The sequence below is a fragment of the Lycorma delicatula genome, chromosome 9 (genome assembly GCF_047948215.1).
Source record: "Lycorma delicatula isolate Av1 chromosome 9, ASM4794821v1, whole genome shotgun sequence".
NCBI lineage: Eukaryota > Metazoa > Arthropoda > Insecta > Hemiptera > Fulgoridae > Lycorma > Lycorma delicatula.
In genome coordinates, this window is record NC_134463.1 from 132,709,065 (window position 1) to 132,727,546 (window position 18,482).

General features: G+C 28.6%; 1 pseudogene; it reads left to right on the plus strand.

Moving 5' to 3' along the window:
• LOC142329892 (glycine dehydrogenase (decarboxylating), mitochondrial-like) overlaps positions 1-18,482 on the plus strand; it is a 25,194-nt pseudogene continuing 6,712 nt past the window's right edge.

Genomic DNA, 18,482 nt, shown 5'->3' on the forward strand with positions numbered 1-18,482 from the left:
GGGACCTATTGCAGTGTAAGTGATTGAAATTGTAATTTACTAACAAATATGATTGTAATAGTGGGTTAGTAACTAAAATTTAATTCACTGTAGAATACATACTTATACCAATGCATGTAGTGCAGTAATAGTCCATGCATTACACAGATTTATTAAATAATTTTATGCAATTTTTTTTTTTTTTTTTTAGTAAAGCTCATTTAGCCCCATTTCTACCCAATCATCCTGTTATTGATTTAACTGGGGAAGAGAAATCACAAAGTTTTGGTGCAGTAAGTGCTGCACCTTTCGGCTCATCTGCAATTTTAAGGTAATCAATTATTCATACTGTTAAATATATATATATATATATATAAAGAATTTAATAAAATAAATAAATTAACTTTAAAGTAATATAAAAATATTACTTTTATATTCATTTAAATTAAAACCAACACAACATAAATTTTTCAAAAAGATTAACTAATTATATATGATTGCTTTAAAACAAAACATTAAAAAAGTAAAATTAATAATAAATCTAATTTTAATACTTATATAGGTAAACACCTGCTTTATAGTACAATGTGGAAAGAAAAAAATTCTATACAGAAATGAGAAATGGGAATTAAAAAAGCCCAATATTTTCAAAAACAATTAAAATTTTATAAATAATATAATTAAAAAAATCTAATTATGCTGATCACATTAGGGAAAATAGACAAATTTTCAAATATAGACAACATGCAAACATTGATAACAAAATCTAAATCTGTTACTCTCCAAAAAATGTACATCACAAAATTATAATTGTTGTCAGGAGTATGAAACCTCATCATTTATATATGATCTATATATTAAAAAGAAAAAAACAGCTAACCACATTTAAAATAAGCTGATAATTTTCTTCAGTTCAGAGGCAATTTGTATCTTACTCAAGATGCTTTATATCTATCTACCTACATACATAATTTACCTTATGCGCTTTAATCTCTATTCATATTTTTACTTTGAACTATTTTGCTATTACGGCTGTGTATGAATGTATCTTTTCAATATAAGTATTTGAAAAATACAATATGTAATTTCTTTGAAGTTTCATTTACGAATTTAAAGACGTTTTCAAATGGAATATTCCTTTTGTTAATTATATTTTCCAATTCAAAGAAAATAATAAACTTGAAGCTCTTTGTACCTGATTGTAATATATTAATTATTAAATGGAAAAAAATCAGACAAATTTTTAAATTAAAAAAAAAAAACATGTCTTTTTTGTTTTTACTTCATTCATAGTAATAATAATAATTCCCTGTTCAGAGTTGAAAGAGAGACAGTAACAATTCCTGTCTTTTTTATGGTGGAGACATATGTAAAGCACTAGAGGTATAAAGGCACCCATAAGAGTTGTTTTCTCTGAAAATAATGATAACTGTACACCAAGTTCATGTGGTAAACAGAGTGAAGGAGTCATTTGTAGGGTTGAATATCGGTAGCAGTTTGATGGGCTTAGTGTATCGATATGCCTTATTTATTTGGCTTGAAGAGAAGGCAGTGGAAAATCACTTCATTCCTCACTTTCCTTAGTAGTAAGCTATGTATGGTATTTTTTTTTTGGAGAGTGACATTTTTGGGAGAAACTTGAAACTCATGTCAAGTTTTGCCTGTACCCATTTCATTTGACACCTAAAATTTATTTATTTTAGCAAACAGCCTAATTATAATTACAGTTACAATACTAATGAAAGGTGAATTTTGTAGCATATGAAAAATGTCAGGCCTGACTAGGATTAGAATGCAGGGCCTCTATGGTGATGAATGCAGGACTTTCATGGAGATCAGCATAGTGGTAATAATAATGATGATGATAATTATTTAAATCAAGACTGAAGATGCTGTAATTATTGAAATAATACCTTCATTTCATGAGTTCTCTTATGTTATTGTATTATTTTTTCATTAATTTATATTGATTTATACTTTTATATTATTTTTCACTACTTTTTTCAGATGATGGGTGCAAAAGGTCTTCGTAAAGCAACACAAGTTGCAATTTTAAATGCAAATTATATGAGTAATCAGTTAAAAGAATATTACAAAACTGTTTATCGCAGTCCTAAAAGTGGTTTAGTAGCACATGAATTCATTATTGATGTTAGAGAATTAAAAAAAACTGCCAACATTGAGGCTGTGGATATTGCTAAACGACTTATGGATTATGGTAAGGCATGAATGAAATATTTTTTTTTCTGTATTATAAATGGTCTGCAGCATTACAACTCATTTGTATCGAACACTTTTTAGAACATTTAAAATAGCATAAAATAAAACATATTACATTATAGCACTTAACTGTTAGGTGAAACAAAAAAATGATGATACAAGAATATGCTCTTCATGACATAGAGAGCTACTGAAGAAAACATATTTTTATAGTTTTTTCTTTTGTATTGTCAAAATTCAATAATAATGAAATAAGTATTAGTACAACTGAAACTATACAGGCTTTTAGATTTAAATCTGGTATGAGTGAATCAAGGAAGTTTGCTTTTTATTTTGAAAAGCCAGTCACTTTTTTCATTTTTATCTTCTTATTTTATATTGATTGCTAATCTTTTTGTATTTCTATGTCTAGAAAGTACTGTTTTTATATTTTATTATTATAATAGGGCTATTGCATATTCTCTTAATCACAATGATCAAAAAATTTTTACCTACATTTTTAAGAACAGGCTGTGTTGGTGTAAGGCTTTTCTATCATCCGCTACGATCGATCTGGCTTAAATTGTATTATAAGTTTAGGAAATACAAATCGTGTAATATAGTTTTTGTTTGCAAATATTTAAAAAGGCAGGAATAAAAATTCTGAAGAACTAATGATTTAGTGAAAATTATTGTTATATTTAATGAATTGAAAATATTCATTTGAAGCAACAATACTGATTTATGTTTGATTTCAACAGTTCCATTATTTTTTATTACAGTATGGGAATAATTTGCTTTATATGAAAATAATTCTTAAATATTTTTTTCAAAAGAACATATTCTGTTAATGAAATTTATGAGTTGTAAGCTATTTACAAATGAAAAAAATATATATCATGCTGTTGCATGCTACCAGTTTGATAAAGATATTAGAGGATTACACATATTAAAATTCTTACAAATGCAATTTATTTACTCTTAAGTATCTTACTACTTACAAAATAGATAAATTATATTTCACAAACAATAATTCTGATTATCTATGAAATTTACAATAATTAATAAAAATGCATACAAAACTAAAAAGTGAGGTTGCAGCGAGATTACAGTTACAGACTCCAATAAACTTTATACAAAGATATATTACTTTTACTATTTACATAAGAAAGTGACTTATTTTTATAAACAAATAATGTCTTCTGTACTTGGTGAACAGCTTCTTGTAATCGATTGCAAAACAGATTACTGTTACAATTTCGCTCATATGCTCAAATGTTACCGCACATATTCATTGAATGTTATTGCACACTCTCTGTAGCTGGCCTTCAGTAGTATCTATAATGTCAGGCCTAGGGCTTATTCTGATGTAACTGCAGCTGAATCGTATCCCTTGTTCATTCAAGGGTAATGGCTTCAAAACATCTATTGTCCAAACCTTACACACTATTTTATAAGCTTTTTCCATTGTTCCTGTGTTGTTTCTGCATTTTTCTTGATATTAACTATTAAATAATAATAATTTATAAAAACCACTTATCAACAACTTTTAAAGGAAAGTTGTAGGTAAGAGGTTTTTATAAATTATTATTATTATTGTATAATCATACCAACAGGCCATGTTTAATAGATTATATAAATTATTGTAGGTTTACATTCTTAAACATCTTAAATAATTATTAAAATTAACATTTAATGTTTTTTATTTTTAGGATTTCATGCACCGACTATGTCATGGCCAGTTCCTGGTACTCTTATGATTGAACCGACTGAATCTGAAGACAAAGAAGAATTGGACAGATTCTGTTGCGCACTCATCGGTAAATACAGCATTTCTGATAAATAATTTTTTTTGGTATGCATTCCTTAGTTCACATTTATTAGCAAACATGTCATGGGAGTTGATTTCAATTATCATTTATAATTTTGTGGTTTTTTTTTAATATTATATATTCCCACAAATTTTTAAGTAAAGTTGTACCAGATTTAATACTAGAGAATGTAGTTGTTCAAAGTAGTAGCACAGTAATACTTTGCAATTTACGCTAATGGATTTTCTAAGTTGTTTAAATAAGATGTTTGTTTTAATAGGTATCAGAGAAGAAATTGCTGCAATAGAAAATAAACAAATGGATATAAATCTAAATCTTTTAAAACTATCACCGCACACACAAGAACAAGTTATGGCTGATGAATGGAATCGACCTTATAGTAGGATACAAGCAGCATTTCCAATGGTATATTTTTACTTACTCATAGGAAAAAAAATATTTTAATTTAAAAATTACTGTAATTAAACATTCACAACACTTACTGTACGATTAGATAACGAAATTCTTATTAATATTTTAGCTAGCTGTGTTATATATATATGCATGTGGGTGTAATACAAATTTAATTTTAAATACAACTACCTTTTTATATAGTTACTGAAAATAAATAACATTTATGTTTGAAAATATCGCTAGATGACAAAGCCAACAGACAAACTGGCTGCCGTTTGATGAACTATAATTCTTCAAATATATAATCAAACTTCTCATGGAAAATACACAACTTTCTCATAGAAAATAGAGCACCGTAAATTTCTTTTTGTAATGTCTTTCAATAATACAAAGTAATTTCAAATTTAATTATGAGGAGTGTTAAAATTTAAATTATAAATTGAATCTGGTGCGAAATATAAGAAATAAAAGCTGAAGTAGTAGCACATCTGATGGCTGGAAACTAGCATTAACCTATTCCAACAGTTCAGCACTTAGCTGTTATATGTTATTTCGTTATAAGTGGAAAAGTTTATTATTACAAAATTTCTTACAAAAGAAAATATGAAGCTGTCAGAAATTTACATAAGACTTAAATGATATTATAGTGAAGGAAATGTTGACAAATGTAAGCATTTATAAATGGAGTAAATCTTTTAAGACTGTCGAAACATATAGAGAATAAACCTCACTCTTGTTGTTTGAAAACATCGGCAACACAGGAAATGACTGACACGGTTAACACAATTATTCAAAATGACTGTCGAATTACAGTGAATATTGCTTCTACATTTGATATCAGTGTTGTCAGTCTGGATAGCTCTATCAAAAATCAACTCGATTATCAGAAAATAGGCACATTGCATTTTACAAATTCTAATGGACAAACACAAACAGATATGCCTGTTCATTGTTGGTAGCAGTCTACTTACATTATCATTCCTCTTTTTACTTCCTTGGACGAAGTAAGAAAAGTACTGTGATCGCAAAAAATTTTGGTTTTTAGATTTCAACAGAATTATCCATTTTGATCATCCCTAAATCCATTTTAACTAGTTTCGGCGAGACGTCTGTATGTAAAAAAGCATGAATGTATCTTGATAACTCAAAAATAATTGGCCTTTTGATTGCAATCGACTGAACCAAAAGTGTAAAAAAAAAAGCCAAAAATCCAAATGTTTTGTATTTTGGACTCTTTCTTAACTGCAGTATTATAAGCCCTCAGAATTTTTCAACTATATATTGTAAGTAGTACTTAATTTTATTGGTTCCACAGTTATAGCCAAATAAAATTTAATTAATGAAATATTTGGATCTTACAAGGGGAAGGCACATCGGTTCAAATCTGAATTCATATACATTTATTCTTTTTTTGTTATTTATTATTTATTCCCAGAAACGAAAGCTCAGTTGACAGTTATCAGGATTTCCATGCACACTGGAAAACCTGGAATTTGAAAAATCTTTAAGTTCTGGAAATTTCTTGGAATTTGAGCTTATTTGTCATAAAATATTTATTACTGATGTAGAAATTTTGCAAAATTTTACTTATTTTTCCATACTATTATTTTAACCAAGTTCATTTTTTAGTAGAATATATTCTGAAAATAAGGGAGGTTGAAAGATATCTAATTTTATTATTTCTATCATTAGTTTTATTATCTTTGTCAATCAAAAAAAAAAAAATTATGACAAATAAAAAAAGTATGAGTTTCATAAAATACCTTGAAATTTTTATCTATGTCTCCACATACAACAAACAATTTTTCCACATTCACTAAATGTGTTTCACTGACTTTATTAAATTTAAGTTTCACTGACTCTACTAAATTGAAGTTGTAGAAAAAAATTGATGATCAATATCATTGATGCTTTTTTTATGCTTAACAGATGTTGTGTAGGATTTTGAGTGTAATTTTTTAGCTGTTACTGATCTTTTTAATGCCTAAATAAATCACCATCATTTCCAAGGCCAAAGAAAGCAAGACAAGTGAAAATGAAGCTGACTGTTTTTTTTAATTTCCTCAGAGTTGTGCAACCCAAGTATGCCCCAGAATTCTAAACTATCAAGAAACAGAACTCTCTAAAGGATCTCCATTACCTTTGTCATGCAGTTTGGTGCAAGAGATTGGATCTATGGAAATTACATAAATGTCAGTTGCATCATAACACACACGCCTATTTGTCACATGTAATCCAGAACTTCAAATACAGAAAGTATTTATTCTGTATAGTCAAATACAGAAATCCTCAGTTCACTAGAACCTAAGACTTTTTTTTTGAAATCACTACTCACCAGATATGGCTCCTTGTAATTTCTGGTAACTTCAAATGCTTCTGAAAGTGTTCTGATGTCACAGGTGGGAGATATAATGATGAATGTGATAGCACAACTTGTAGAAATATCAAAAGAGATGTACAAAAAATGTTTTCAGTATTATGATAAGAGGCTATTTTGTAGGAAACAAAGATTTATAGCCACTTGGTCAATGGTCAGACAGATTTTGAACAAACCTTGTATTTATGTTTTATTTTATAAAGTTTAGTAATAATTATTAATTTTCTGTTTTTAGATTGCTGAAAACAGTGATATATTAGGCAACAGTATTTTGAAGACAGAATTCAAAAGAATGTCACAGTTTATGACTCATCCTATTTTTAACACTTATCATTCTGAAACAAGAATTGTAAGATATATGAAGTCACTAGAAAACAAAGATATTTCTTTAGTTCATTCTATGATTCCACTGGTTTGTATTTTCTGATTTGTTTAAATAAACTTAGAATAGTTAAAAAATTGTTCTATGCAGTTAGGCTCTAGGAAGTGTTTTTTTCATTTTTTCCAGGAATAAAAATATTAACCCACCGGCTTGGTCTAGTGGTGAACGCGTATTCCCAAATCGGCTGATTTGTAAGTCGAGAGTTCGAGCAAACTCGAGAGCCCTAGTAAAGTCTAGAGTCCTAGTAATGTCAGTTATTTTTTCACGGATTTGAATAATAGATTGTGGATACCAGTGTTCTTTGGTGGTTGGTTTCAATTAACCACTCATCTCAGGAATAGTTGAACTGAGATTGTACAAGACTACACTTCATTTACCCTCATACATATCATCCTCATTCATCCTCTGAAGTATTATCTGAAAGGTAATTACCGGAAGCTAAACAGGAAAAGAAAGGAATAAAAATTTAAAAAAAGTGAACAGAATTAAAATAAAGTTTAGTGCTGTCTCTTAACATTATTTTTATCCTCTGTTCAAGATTTTATCTATGTTGGGTCATCTGAAATACTTCTAATTTTTGTCCTGCACTATCTTTCACCTGCTGCTGCACATTTGCAGTGTTCTTTTTTGCAAGTTCTTACATCTTCCACTGCTATCATAAACCATCTTATTGCTCTAACTGTACTTCTCATTGCTTACAGTCTCATTTTTACTCCATCCTTTTTCTCTTCTCTACTATACTTCTCTTAAACTGATTTGGCAACCTCTGCATTACTTTTCTTTTCATTATTCAATATCAATTACTTTTATTATATTTCATTCTAGCCCTGCTAAATGAACCTGTTAGGTTTTCACAATATTTTGTATTTCCTCTAGATTATCATAATTGATTTGGCTGTTATTTTCTGCTTTTCCTAGCATTGTTATTCTACCCGTTCGTATTTGGCAAATATCAAAGTATCGCCATTCTCAAAACTACTTTTAGCAATCACTTAATGCCAAAAGTAGTTTTTAGAATGGAGGTACTCCATAACGCATCGACTACAAATGTTAGAGTGACAGTGCTAGAAAGGGCAAAAAACAATATTCAAATTGACCTGTCAGGTTCATTTTACCTTGTATTTTCTCCGCATAAAAGGACTAATTCTAGCTGAGATTTGTCACCAATAAATTAGTGATTACAGTACGGTAAAGATATTACGAGTAGACAAAGCATGGAAGATCAGTTCATTTAAAGAAAGAACAATGGATGTTAATGATGAACAAAATTCACTGATGAGCTAATAAAGACAATTTCAGTGATAGACATTCAGTAATTAATCGGTATACTTCTTGAGCAGGGCTTGGTAGAATTAAGAACTGTTCTTTATTAGATCTCTACTAAAATTGTAGGCTATTAGAAATATTATGTAGAGTGTACCCAAAAATTTTGCTGACATTTATCTACAAGTTTTTTGTTTTTGTTTTTTTTTTGCTACGGAAAACAAAGAAAGCTTTCTAAACTTTACAGTAATAGCAGATGAAACAAAGACTATTTTACCTATAAATAAACTATTTAAACATCTTGGCAATTTGACACTTCCTGGCAATTTTTAAACAAATATATTAGGGAATTTGATAAATGTTACAGCTTACAATGAACTAAATAATTTTGATGTATGATTAAAAACATGTAGTAAGGAATTTTGGTTTAAGGTTAGCCTCCAATTCCATACTCTTATTTACTATACAAAGTTGTTGGAGACCATCAAGTGAGAAATTTTAGACAATTCCTCTAATAGATGTAATCTTATACAAATAACTGTATGTATATACGTGACATAATCTTAGTGGCAAGGTGCAAAAATGAGATATCCAGTCTAAAAAATACTAGGAAGATATATTATGAAAAACAAATCACTTTGATTCAAATCCTGGGAACACCTCATTTTGACCTACATTTTTGTAACAGAGAACACGTCTTAATATAAGTAGATAAATGACATTCAAACACCTAATTATGATGGACTTGACCCTATTTGTTATGCATCATTGTCTAAGTTCAAGGTAAATTAGTGGAAAAAATTGAATTATTTGTTAAATTAACAGAGGGGAAGTATAATCAGAAGTCCTTTGCTTGATGACCTTAGTGCTTTGTTTTGCAGCAGGTGGTTATCCAACATCCAAACAGCAAGTGTCTGCATATATCATCCATTTGTTTGGTACTGAATAAATACATTTGAATAGTTAGTAGGTGCTTGAGATTGATACAAATTCAGAAAAAATTATTTTTTGGTCAGGGTAGCACTTCTATACTTCAATTACCAATTACAGAATTACTAGCAAAGAATAAGATGAGAGATTTAAGACTTGCATTCTACAATCATTTCATTTCTACCTCTCCTTGTTGGCCTAAGAGTGATTTTTTTCTTTGAATGAATATCATTCATCGGATCAATGAGGCTCATGGTTCTGAAAGGCTTATCGTATTGAGGCTCTCATGTTGTTATATGGAGAAACTGTTCTGTAGGGTTTGAACTGATGGTTGTAGGGTTATGAATGGATAATGGTACCTTTTATAAAACTCTTCTTTTTTACCTATTACTATTCCTCGGGCAGTAGTGGGCTCCAAGAGAAAACCAGAGTGAATTCCTCCCTGTATTTCTTCTGCCATCTTTGTGTGGATAATTCTGACCGACATCTTTGACATCAAAGCTGTTGGTCTGTAGCATAGTTATCATGATGCCAAGTTCTCTCGGGCATGCTTTACTGTGCTGCAAGAACTGGACACTTGAAAACCATGTGTTCTGCGATATCCTCTCTTCTGCAATAATTACACTTGGCTGAGGGATTCAATGCTTATGTAAACAAGTATGCTTTAAAGTAACTGACCGATCAGGAACTGAGTTAAATAGTACCCCCAGTTTTCCATGCTTTGTGGTCCAGCCATCTCCGTAGATCCAGAAAATTAAAGATATGTGTAAAGGACATTAATTGTGAACACATAAAACAAATACATCTATTTATGCATAGTAATAAAGTTTTTATTAAATGGATAACTGGTTTTTGTCGGTCAGCATGAAGAAACAATATTTTTGTTTTTATGTGTTTTAAACAGATTAAAAATGCCTATTTTTTAAAAAATATATTGATTTTTCTCCAAATGATTTTTTTTTAGGGCTATTATGTGAAACTTATTGCCATTTAATGCTGCAGATGGTACTACAATTAACAAATCCATATTGAAGCGGTTAGGACACAATTCTTAGAAGGCTGAGCTTTACTCAATAATACTATAACCATTGGGCTAAATTTTGGCTATCAGATAGGAAACAGAGTCATAGTTCCAGTACATCTACATAGTTGGTCCAAAGGTTATAGCATCTTAACTAGGAGCTCAGACCTTCACCTAATGGACCATTAATGAAAAGGATAAGGAAAAGGATGGTTTAAGGAAACCCACTTACATATAATAAAATAATAATTTGCAAATATACTGGTAGTTCAGTTTACCATAAATAATTCTGTTTATAGTACAGTCATATTCTAGGTGTAGACCTTATATTTAACGGTACAGTTGTTTTGCTGAGCAGTACTATGAAACAATAATGTTTGTTATTCTCTGCCAGATGGCCAAGATTATCAGCAGTTTTATTTTAATTTTTCTTTCTTTCACACCTTTTATTCACCCCATTGTTAACTGAAATTATGAAAGTAGTTATATACACAGTCATGTTAAAATAGATAATTCAGTTTAAAAATTAATCTAAACATTTTACAAAGTAAATTTATTAAGAAGTACTAAAATAGTAGTTTTTGTAATGGCACATTGAAATTGTTTACCAGAAAAAAAATGTTAACACTTAAACAGTAGATAAATAAAAACTTTGTTCTTAAATATGCTTAAACAATAATTTGTTGCATAACCTCTTAATGAAATTTGAAATCACTTTACCTGGAAAAATAGCCAAAAAATTGGTACATTTTATGTTTAATTTGTACAAGTTTTATTCAAATAATTGAAACTCTCAATAATAATACAAAAAAGAACAAGGTTTAATATAATATAAAACTTAATTTATTCCACTGAGTGGTTTTTAAGATATATTTCTTTATAAACAACCTTTTTCTTTTGCAGTAATATATTAGGAAAGTATTTTCACATGCTGTTAAATGCAGGTTTTATTATAAGATATTATGATATTAGCCACTTCCTGATTCTATTTTATTGAATAATTTGTCTAATTAAATATTTACTGATCTGTTTTATAGGTATATCTAGATGGAGCTAATATGAATGCACAGGTAGGTCTTTGTAGACCAGGCGATTATGGATCGGATGTATCTCATCTTAATTTGCATAAAACATTTTGTATACCTCATGGTGGAGGAGGTCCTGGTATGGGACCTATTGCAGTGTAAGTGATTGAAATTGTAATTTACTAACAAATATGATTGTAATAGTGGGTTAGTAACTAAAATTTAATTCACTGTAGAATACATACTTATACCAATGCATGTAGTGCAGTAATAGTCCATGCATTACACAGATTTATTAAATAATTTTATGCAATTTTTTTTTTTTTTTTTTAGTAAAGCTCATTTAGCCCCATTTCTACCCAATCATCCTGTTATTGATTTAACTGGGGAAGAGAAATCACAAAGTTTTGGTGCAGTAAGTGCTGCACCTTTCGGCTCATCTGCAATTTTAAGGTAATCAATTATTCATACTGTTAAATATATATATATATATATATAAAGAATTTAATAAAATAAATAAATTAACTTTAAAGTAATATAAAAATATTACTTTTATATTCATTTAAATTAAAACCAACACAACATAAATTTTTCAAAAAGATTAACTAATTATATATGATTGCTTTAAAACAAAACATTAAAAAAGTAAAATTAATAATAAATCTAATTTTAATACTTATATAGGTAAACACCTGCTTTATAGTACAATGTGGAAAGAAAAAAATTCTATACAGAAATGAGAAATGGGAATTAAAAAAGCCCAATATTTTCAAAAACAATTAAAATTTTATAAATAATATAATTAAAAAAATCTAATTATGCTGATCACATTAGGGAAAATAGACAAATTTTCAAATATAGAAAACATGCAAACATTGATAACAAAATCTAAATCTGTTACTCTCCAAAAAATGTACATCACAAAATTATAATTGTTGTCAGGAGTATGAAACCTCATCATTTATATATGATCTATATATTAAAAAGAAAAAACAGCTAACCGCATTTAAAATAAGCAGATAATTTTCTTCAGTTCAGAGGCAATTTGTATCTTACTCAAGATGCTTTATATCTATCTACCTACATACATAATTTACCTTATGCGCTTTAATCTCTATTCATATTTTTACTTTGAACTATTTTGCTATTACGGCTGTGTATGAATGTATCTTTTCAATATAAGTATTTGAAAAATACAATATGTAATTTCTTTGAAGTTTCATTTACGAATTTAAAGACGTTTTCAAATGGAATATTCCTTTTGTTAATTATATTTTCCAATTCAAAGAAAATAATAAACTTGAAGCTCTTTGTACCTGATTGTAATATATTAATTATTAAATGGAAAAAAATCAGACAAATTTTTAAATTAAAAAAAAAAACATGTCTTTTTTGTTTTTACTTCATTCATAGTAATAATAATAATTCCCTGTTCAGAGTTGAAAGAGAGACAGTAACAATTCCTGTCTTTTTTATGGTGGAGACATATGTAAAGCACTAGAGGTATAAAGGCACCCATAAGAGTTGTTTTCTCTGAAAATAATGATAACTGTACACCAAGTTCATGTGGTAAACAGAGTGAAGGAGTCATTTGTAGGGTTGAATATCGGTAGCAGTTTGATGGGCTTAGTGTATCGATATGCCTTATTTATTTGGCTTGAAGAGAAGGCAGTGGAAAATCACTTCATTCCTCACTTTCCTTAGTAGTAAGCTATGTATGGTATTTTTTTTTTGGAGAGTGACATTTTTGGGATAAACTTGAAACTCATGTCAAGTTTTGCCTGTACCCATTTCATTTGACACCTAAAATTTATTTATTTTAGCAAACAGCCTAATTATAATTACAGTTACAATACTAATGAAAGGTGAATTTTGTAGCATATGAAAAATGTCAGGCCTGACTAGGATTAGAATGCAGGGCCTCTATGGTGATGAATGCAGGACTTTCATGGAGATCAGCATAGTGGTAATAATAATGATGATGATAATTATTTAAATCAAGACTGAAGATGCTGTAATTATTGAAATAATACCTTCATTTCATGAGTTCTCTTATGTTATTGTATTATTTTTTCATTAATTTATATTGATTTATACTTTTATATTATTTTTCACTACTTTTTTCAGATGATGGGTGCAAAAGGTCTTCGTAAAGCAACACAAGTTGCAATTTTAAATGCAAATTATATGAGTAATCAGTTAAAAGAATATTACAAAACTGTTTATCGCAGTCCTAAAAGTGGTTTAGTAGCACATGAATTCATTATTGATGTTAGAGAATTCAAAAAAACTGCCAACATTGAGGCTGTGGATATTGCTAAACGACTTATGGATTATGGTAAGGCATGAATGAAATATTTTTTTTTCTGTATTATAAATGGTCTGCAGCATTACAACTCATTTGTATCGAACACTTTTTAGAACATTTAAAATAGCATAAAATAAAACATATTACATTATAGCACTTAACTGTTAGGTGAAACAAAAAAATGATGATACAAGAATATGCTCTTCATGACATAGAGAGCTACTGAAGAAAACATATTTTTATAGTTTTTTCTTTTGTATTGTCAAAATTCAATAATAATGAAATAAGTATTAGTACAACTGAAACTATACAGGCTTTTAGATTTAAATCTGGTATGAGTGAATCAAGGAAGTTTGCTTTTTATTTTGAAAAGCCAGTCACTTTTTTCATTTTTATCTTCTTATTTTATATTGATTGCTAATCTTTTTGTATTTCTATGTCTAGAAAGTACTGTTTTTATATTTTATTATTATAATAGGGCTATTGCATATTCTCTTAATCACAATGATCAAAAAATTTTTACCTACATTTTTAAGAACAGGCTGTGTTGGTGTAAGGCTTTTCTATCATCCGCTACGATCGATCTGGCTTAAATTGTATTATAAGTTTAGGAAATACAAATCGTGTAATATAGTTTTTGTTTGCAAATATTTAAAAAGGCAGGAATAAAAATTCTGAAGAACTAATGATTTAGTGAAAATTATTGTTATATTTAATGAATTGAAAATATTCATTTGAAGCAACAATACTGATTTATGTTTGATTTCAACAGTTCCATTATTTTTTATTACAGTATGGGAATAATTTGCTTTATATGAAAATAATTCTTAAATATTTTTTTCAAAAGAACATATTCTGTTAATGAAATTTATGAGTTGTAAGCTATTTACAAATGAAAAAAATATATATCATGCTGTTGCATGCTACCAGTTTGATAAAGATATTAGAGGATTACACATATTAAAATTCTTACAAATGCAATTTATTTACTCTTAAGTATCTTACTACTTACAAAATAGATAAATTATATTTCACAAACAATAATTCTGATTATCTATGAAATTTACAATAATTAATAAAAATGCATACAAAACTAAAAAGTGAGGTTGCAGCGAGATTACAGTTACAGACTCCAATAAACTTTATACAAAGATATTTTACTTTTACTATTTACATAAGAAAGTGACTTATTTTTATAAACAAATAATGTCTTCTGTACTTGGTGAACAGCTTCTTGTAATCGATTGCAAAACAGATTACTGTTACAATTTCGCTCATATGCTCAAATGTTACCGCACATATTCATTGAATGTTATTGCACACTCTCTGTAGCTGGCCTTCAGTAGTATCTATAATGTCAGGCCTAGGGCTTATTCTGATGTAACTGCAGCTGAATCGTATCCCTTGTTCATTCAAGGGTAATGGCTTCAAAACATCTATTGTCCAAACCTTACACACTATTTTATAAGCTTTTTCCATTGTTCCTGTGTTGTTTCTGCATTTTTCTTGATATTAACTATTAAATAATAATAATTTATAAAAACCACTTATCAACAACTTTTAAAGGAAAGTTGTAGGTAAGAGGTTTTTATAAATTATTATTATTATTGTATAATCATACCAACAGGCCATGTTTAATAGATTATATAAATTATTGTAGGTTTACATTCTTAAACATCTTAAATAATTATTAAAATTAACATTTAATGTTTTTTATTTTTAGGATTTCATGCACCGACTATGTCATGGCCAGTTCCTGGTACTCTTATGATTGAACCGACTGAATCTGAAGACAAAGAAGAATTGGACAGATTCTGTTGCGCACTCATCGGTAAATACAGCATTTCTGATAAATAATTTTTTTTGGTATGCATTCCTTAGTTCACATTTATTAGCAAACATGTCATGGGAGTTGATTTCAATTATCATTTATAATTTTGTGGTTTTTTTTTAATATTATATATTCCCACAAATTTTTAAGTAAAGTTGTACCAGATTTAATACTAGAGAATGTAGTTGTTCAAAGTAGTAGCACAGTAATACTTTGCAATTTACGCTAATGGATTTTCTAAGTTGTTTAAATAAGATGTTTGTTTTAATAGGTATCAGAGAAGAAATTGCTGCAATAGAAAATAATCAAATGGATATAAATCTAAATCTTTTAAAACTATCACCGCACACACAAGAACAAGTTATGGCTGATGAATGGAATCGACCTTATAGTAGGATACAAGCAGCATTTCCAATGGTATATTTTTACTTACTCATAGGAAAAAAAATATTTTAATTTAAAAATTACTGTAATTAAACATTCACAACACTTACTGTACGATTAGATAACGAAATTCTTATTAATATTTTAGCTAGCTGTGTTATATATATATGCATGTGGGTGTAATACAAATTTAATTTTAAATACAACTACCTTTTTATATAGTTACTGAAAATAAATAACATTTATGTTTGAAAATATCGCTAGATGACAAAGCCAACAGACAAACTGGCTGCCGTTTGATGAACTATAATTCTTCAAATATATAATCAAACTTCTCATGGAAAATACACAACTTTCTCATAGAAAATAGAGCACCGTAAATTTCTTTTTGTAATGTCTTTCAATAATACAAAGTAATTTCAAATTTAATTATGAGGAGTGTTAAAATTTAAATTATAAATTGAATCTGGTGCGAAATATAAGAAATAAAAGCTGAAGTAGTAGCACATCTGATGGCTGGAAACTAGCATTAACCTATTCCAACAGTTCAGCACTTAGCTGTTATATGTTATTTCGTTATAAGTGGAAAAGTTTATTATTACAAAATTTCTTACAAAAGAAAATATGAAGCTGTCAGAAATTTACATAAGACTTAAAAGATATTATAGTGAAGGAAATGTTGACAAATGTAAGCATTTATAAATGGAGTAAATCTTTTAAGACTGTCGAAACATATAGAGAATAAACCTCACTCTTGTTGTTTGAAAACATCGGCAACACAGGAAATGACTGACACGGTTAACACAATTATTCAAAATGACTGTCGAATTACAGTGAATATTGCTTCTACATTTGATATCAGTGTTGTCAGTCTGGATAGCTCTATCAAAAATCAACTCGATTATCAGAAAATAGGCACATTGCATTTTACAAATTCTAATGGACAAACACAAACAGATATGCCTGTTCATTGTTGGTAGCAGTCTACTTACATTATCATTCCTCTTTTTACTTCCTTGGACGAAGTAAGAAAAGTACTGTGATCGCAAAAAATTTTGGTTTTTAGATTTCAACAGAATTATCCATTTTGATCATCCCTAAATCCATTTTAACTAGTTTCGGCGAGACGTCTGTATGTAAAAAAGCATGAATGTATCTTGATAACTCAAAAATAATTGGCCTTTTGATTGCAATCGACTGAACCAAAAGTGTAAAAAAAAAAGCCAAAAATCCAAATGTTTTGTATTTTGGACTCTTTCTTAACTGCAGTATTATAAGCCCTCAGAATTTTTCAACTATATATTGTAAGTAGTACTTAATTTTATTGGTTCCACAGTTATAGCCAAATAAAATTTAATTAATGAAATATTTGGATCTTACAAGGGGAAGGCACATCGGTTCAAATCTGAATTCATATACATTTATTCTTTTTTTGTTATTTATTATTTATTCCCAGAAACGAAAGCTCAGTTGACAGTTATCAGGATTTCCATGCACACTGGAAAACCTGGAATTTGAAAAATCTTTAAGTTCTGGAAATTTCTTGGAATTTGAGCTTATTTGTCATAAAATATTTATTACTGATGTAGAAATTTTGCAAAATTTTACTTATTTTTCCATACTATTATTTTAACCAAGTTCATTTTTTAGTAGAATATATTCTGAAAATAAGGGAGGTTGAAAGATATCTAATTTTATTATTTCTATCATTAGTTTTATTATCTTTGTCAATCAAAAAAAAAAAAATTATGACAAATAAAAAAAGTATGAGTTTCATAAAATACCTTGAAATTTTTATCTATGTCTCCACATACAACAAACAATTTTTCCACATTCACTAAATGTGTTTCACTGACTTTATTAAATTTAAGTTTCACTGACTCTACTAAATTGAAGTTGTAGAAAAAAATTGATGATCAATATCATTGATGCTTTTTTTATGCTTAACAGATGTTGTGTAGGATTTTGAGTGTAATTTTTTAGCTGTTACTGATCTTTTTAATGCCTAAATAAATCACCATCATTTCCAAGGCCAAAGAAAGCAAGACAAGTGAAAATGAAGCTGACTGTTTTTTTTAATTTCCTCAGAGTTGTGCAACCCAAGTATGCCCCAGAATTCTAAACTATCAAGAAACAGAACTCTCTAAAGGATCTCCATTACCTTTGTCATGCAGTTTGGTGCAAGAGATTGGATCTATGGAAATTACATAAATGTCAGTTGCATCATAACACACACGCCTATTTGTCACATGTAATCCAGAACTTCAAATACAGAAAGTATTTATTCTGTATAGTCAAATACAGAAATCCTCAGTTCACTAGAACCTAAGACTTTTTTTTTGAAATCACTACTCACCAGATATGGCTCCTTGTAATTTCTGGTAACTTCAAATGCTTCTGAAAGTGTTCTGATGTCACAGGTGGGAGATATAATGATGAATGTGATAGCACAACTTGTAGAAATATCAAAAGAGATGTACAAAAAATGTTTTCAGTATTATGATAAGAGGCTATTTTGTAGGAAACAAAGATTTATAGCCACTTGGTCAATGGTCAGA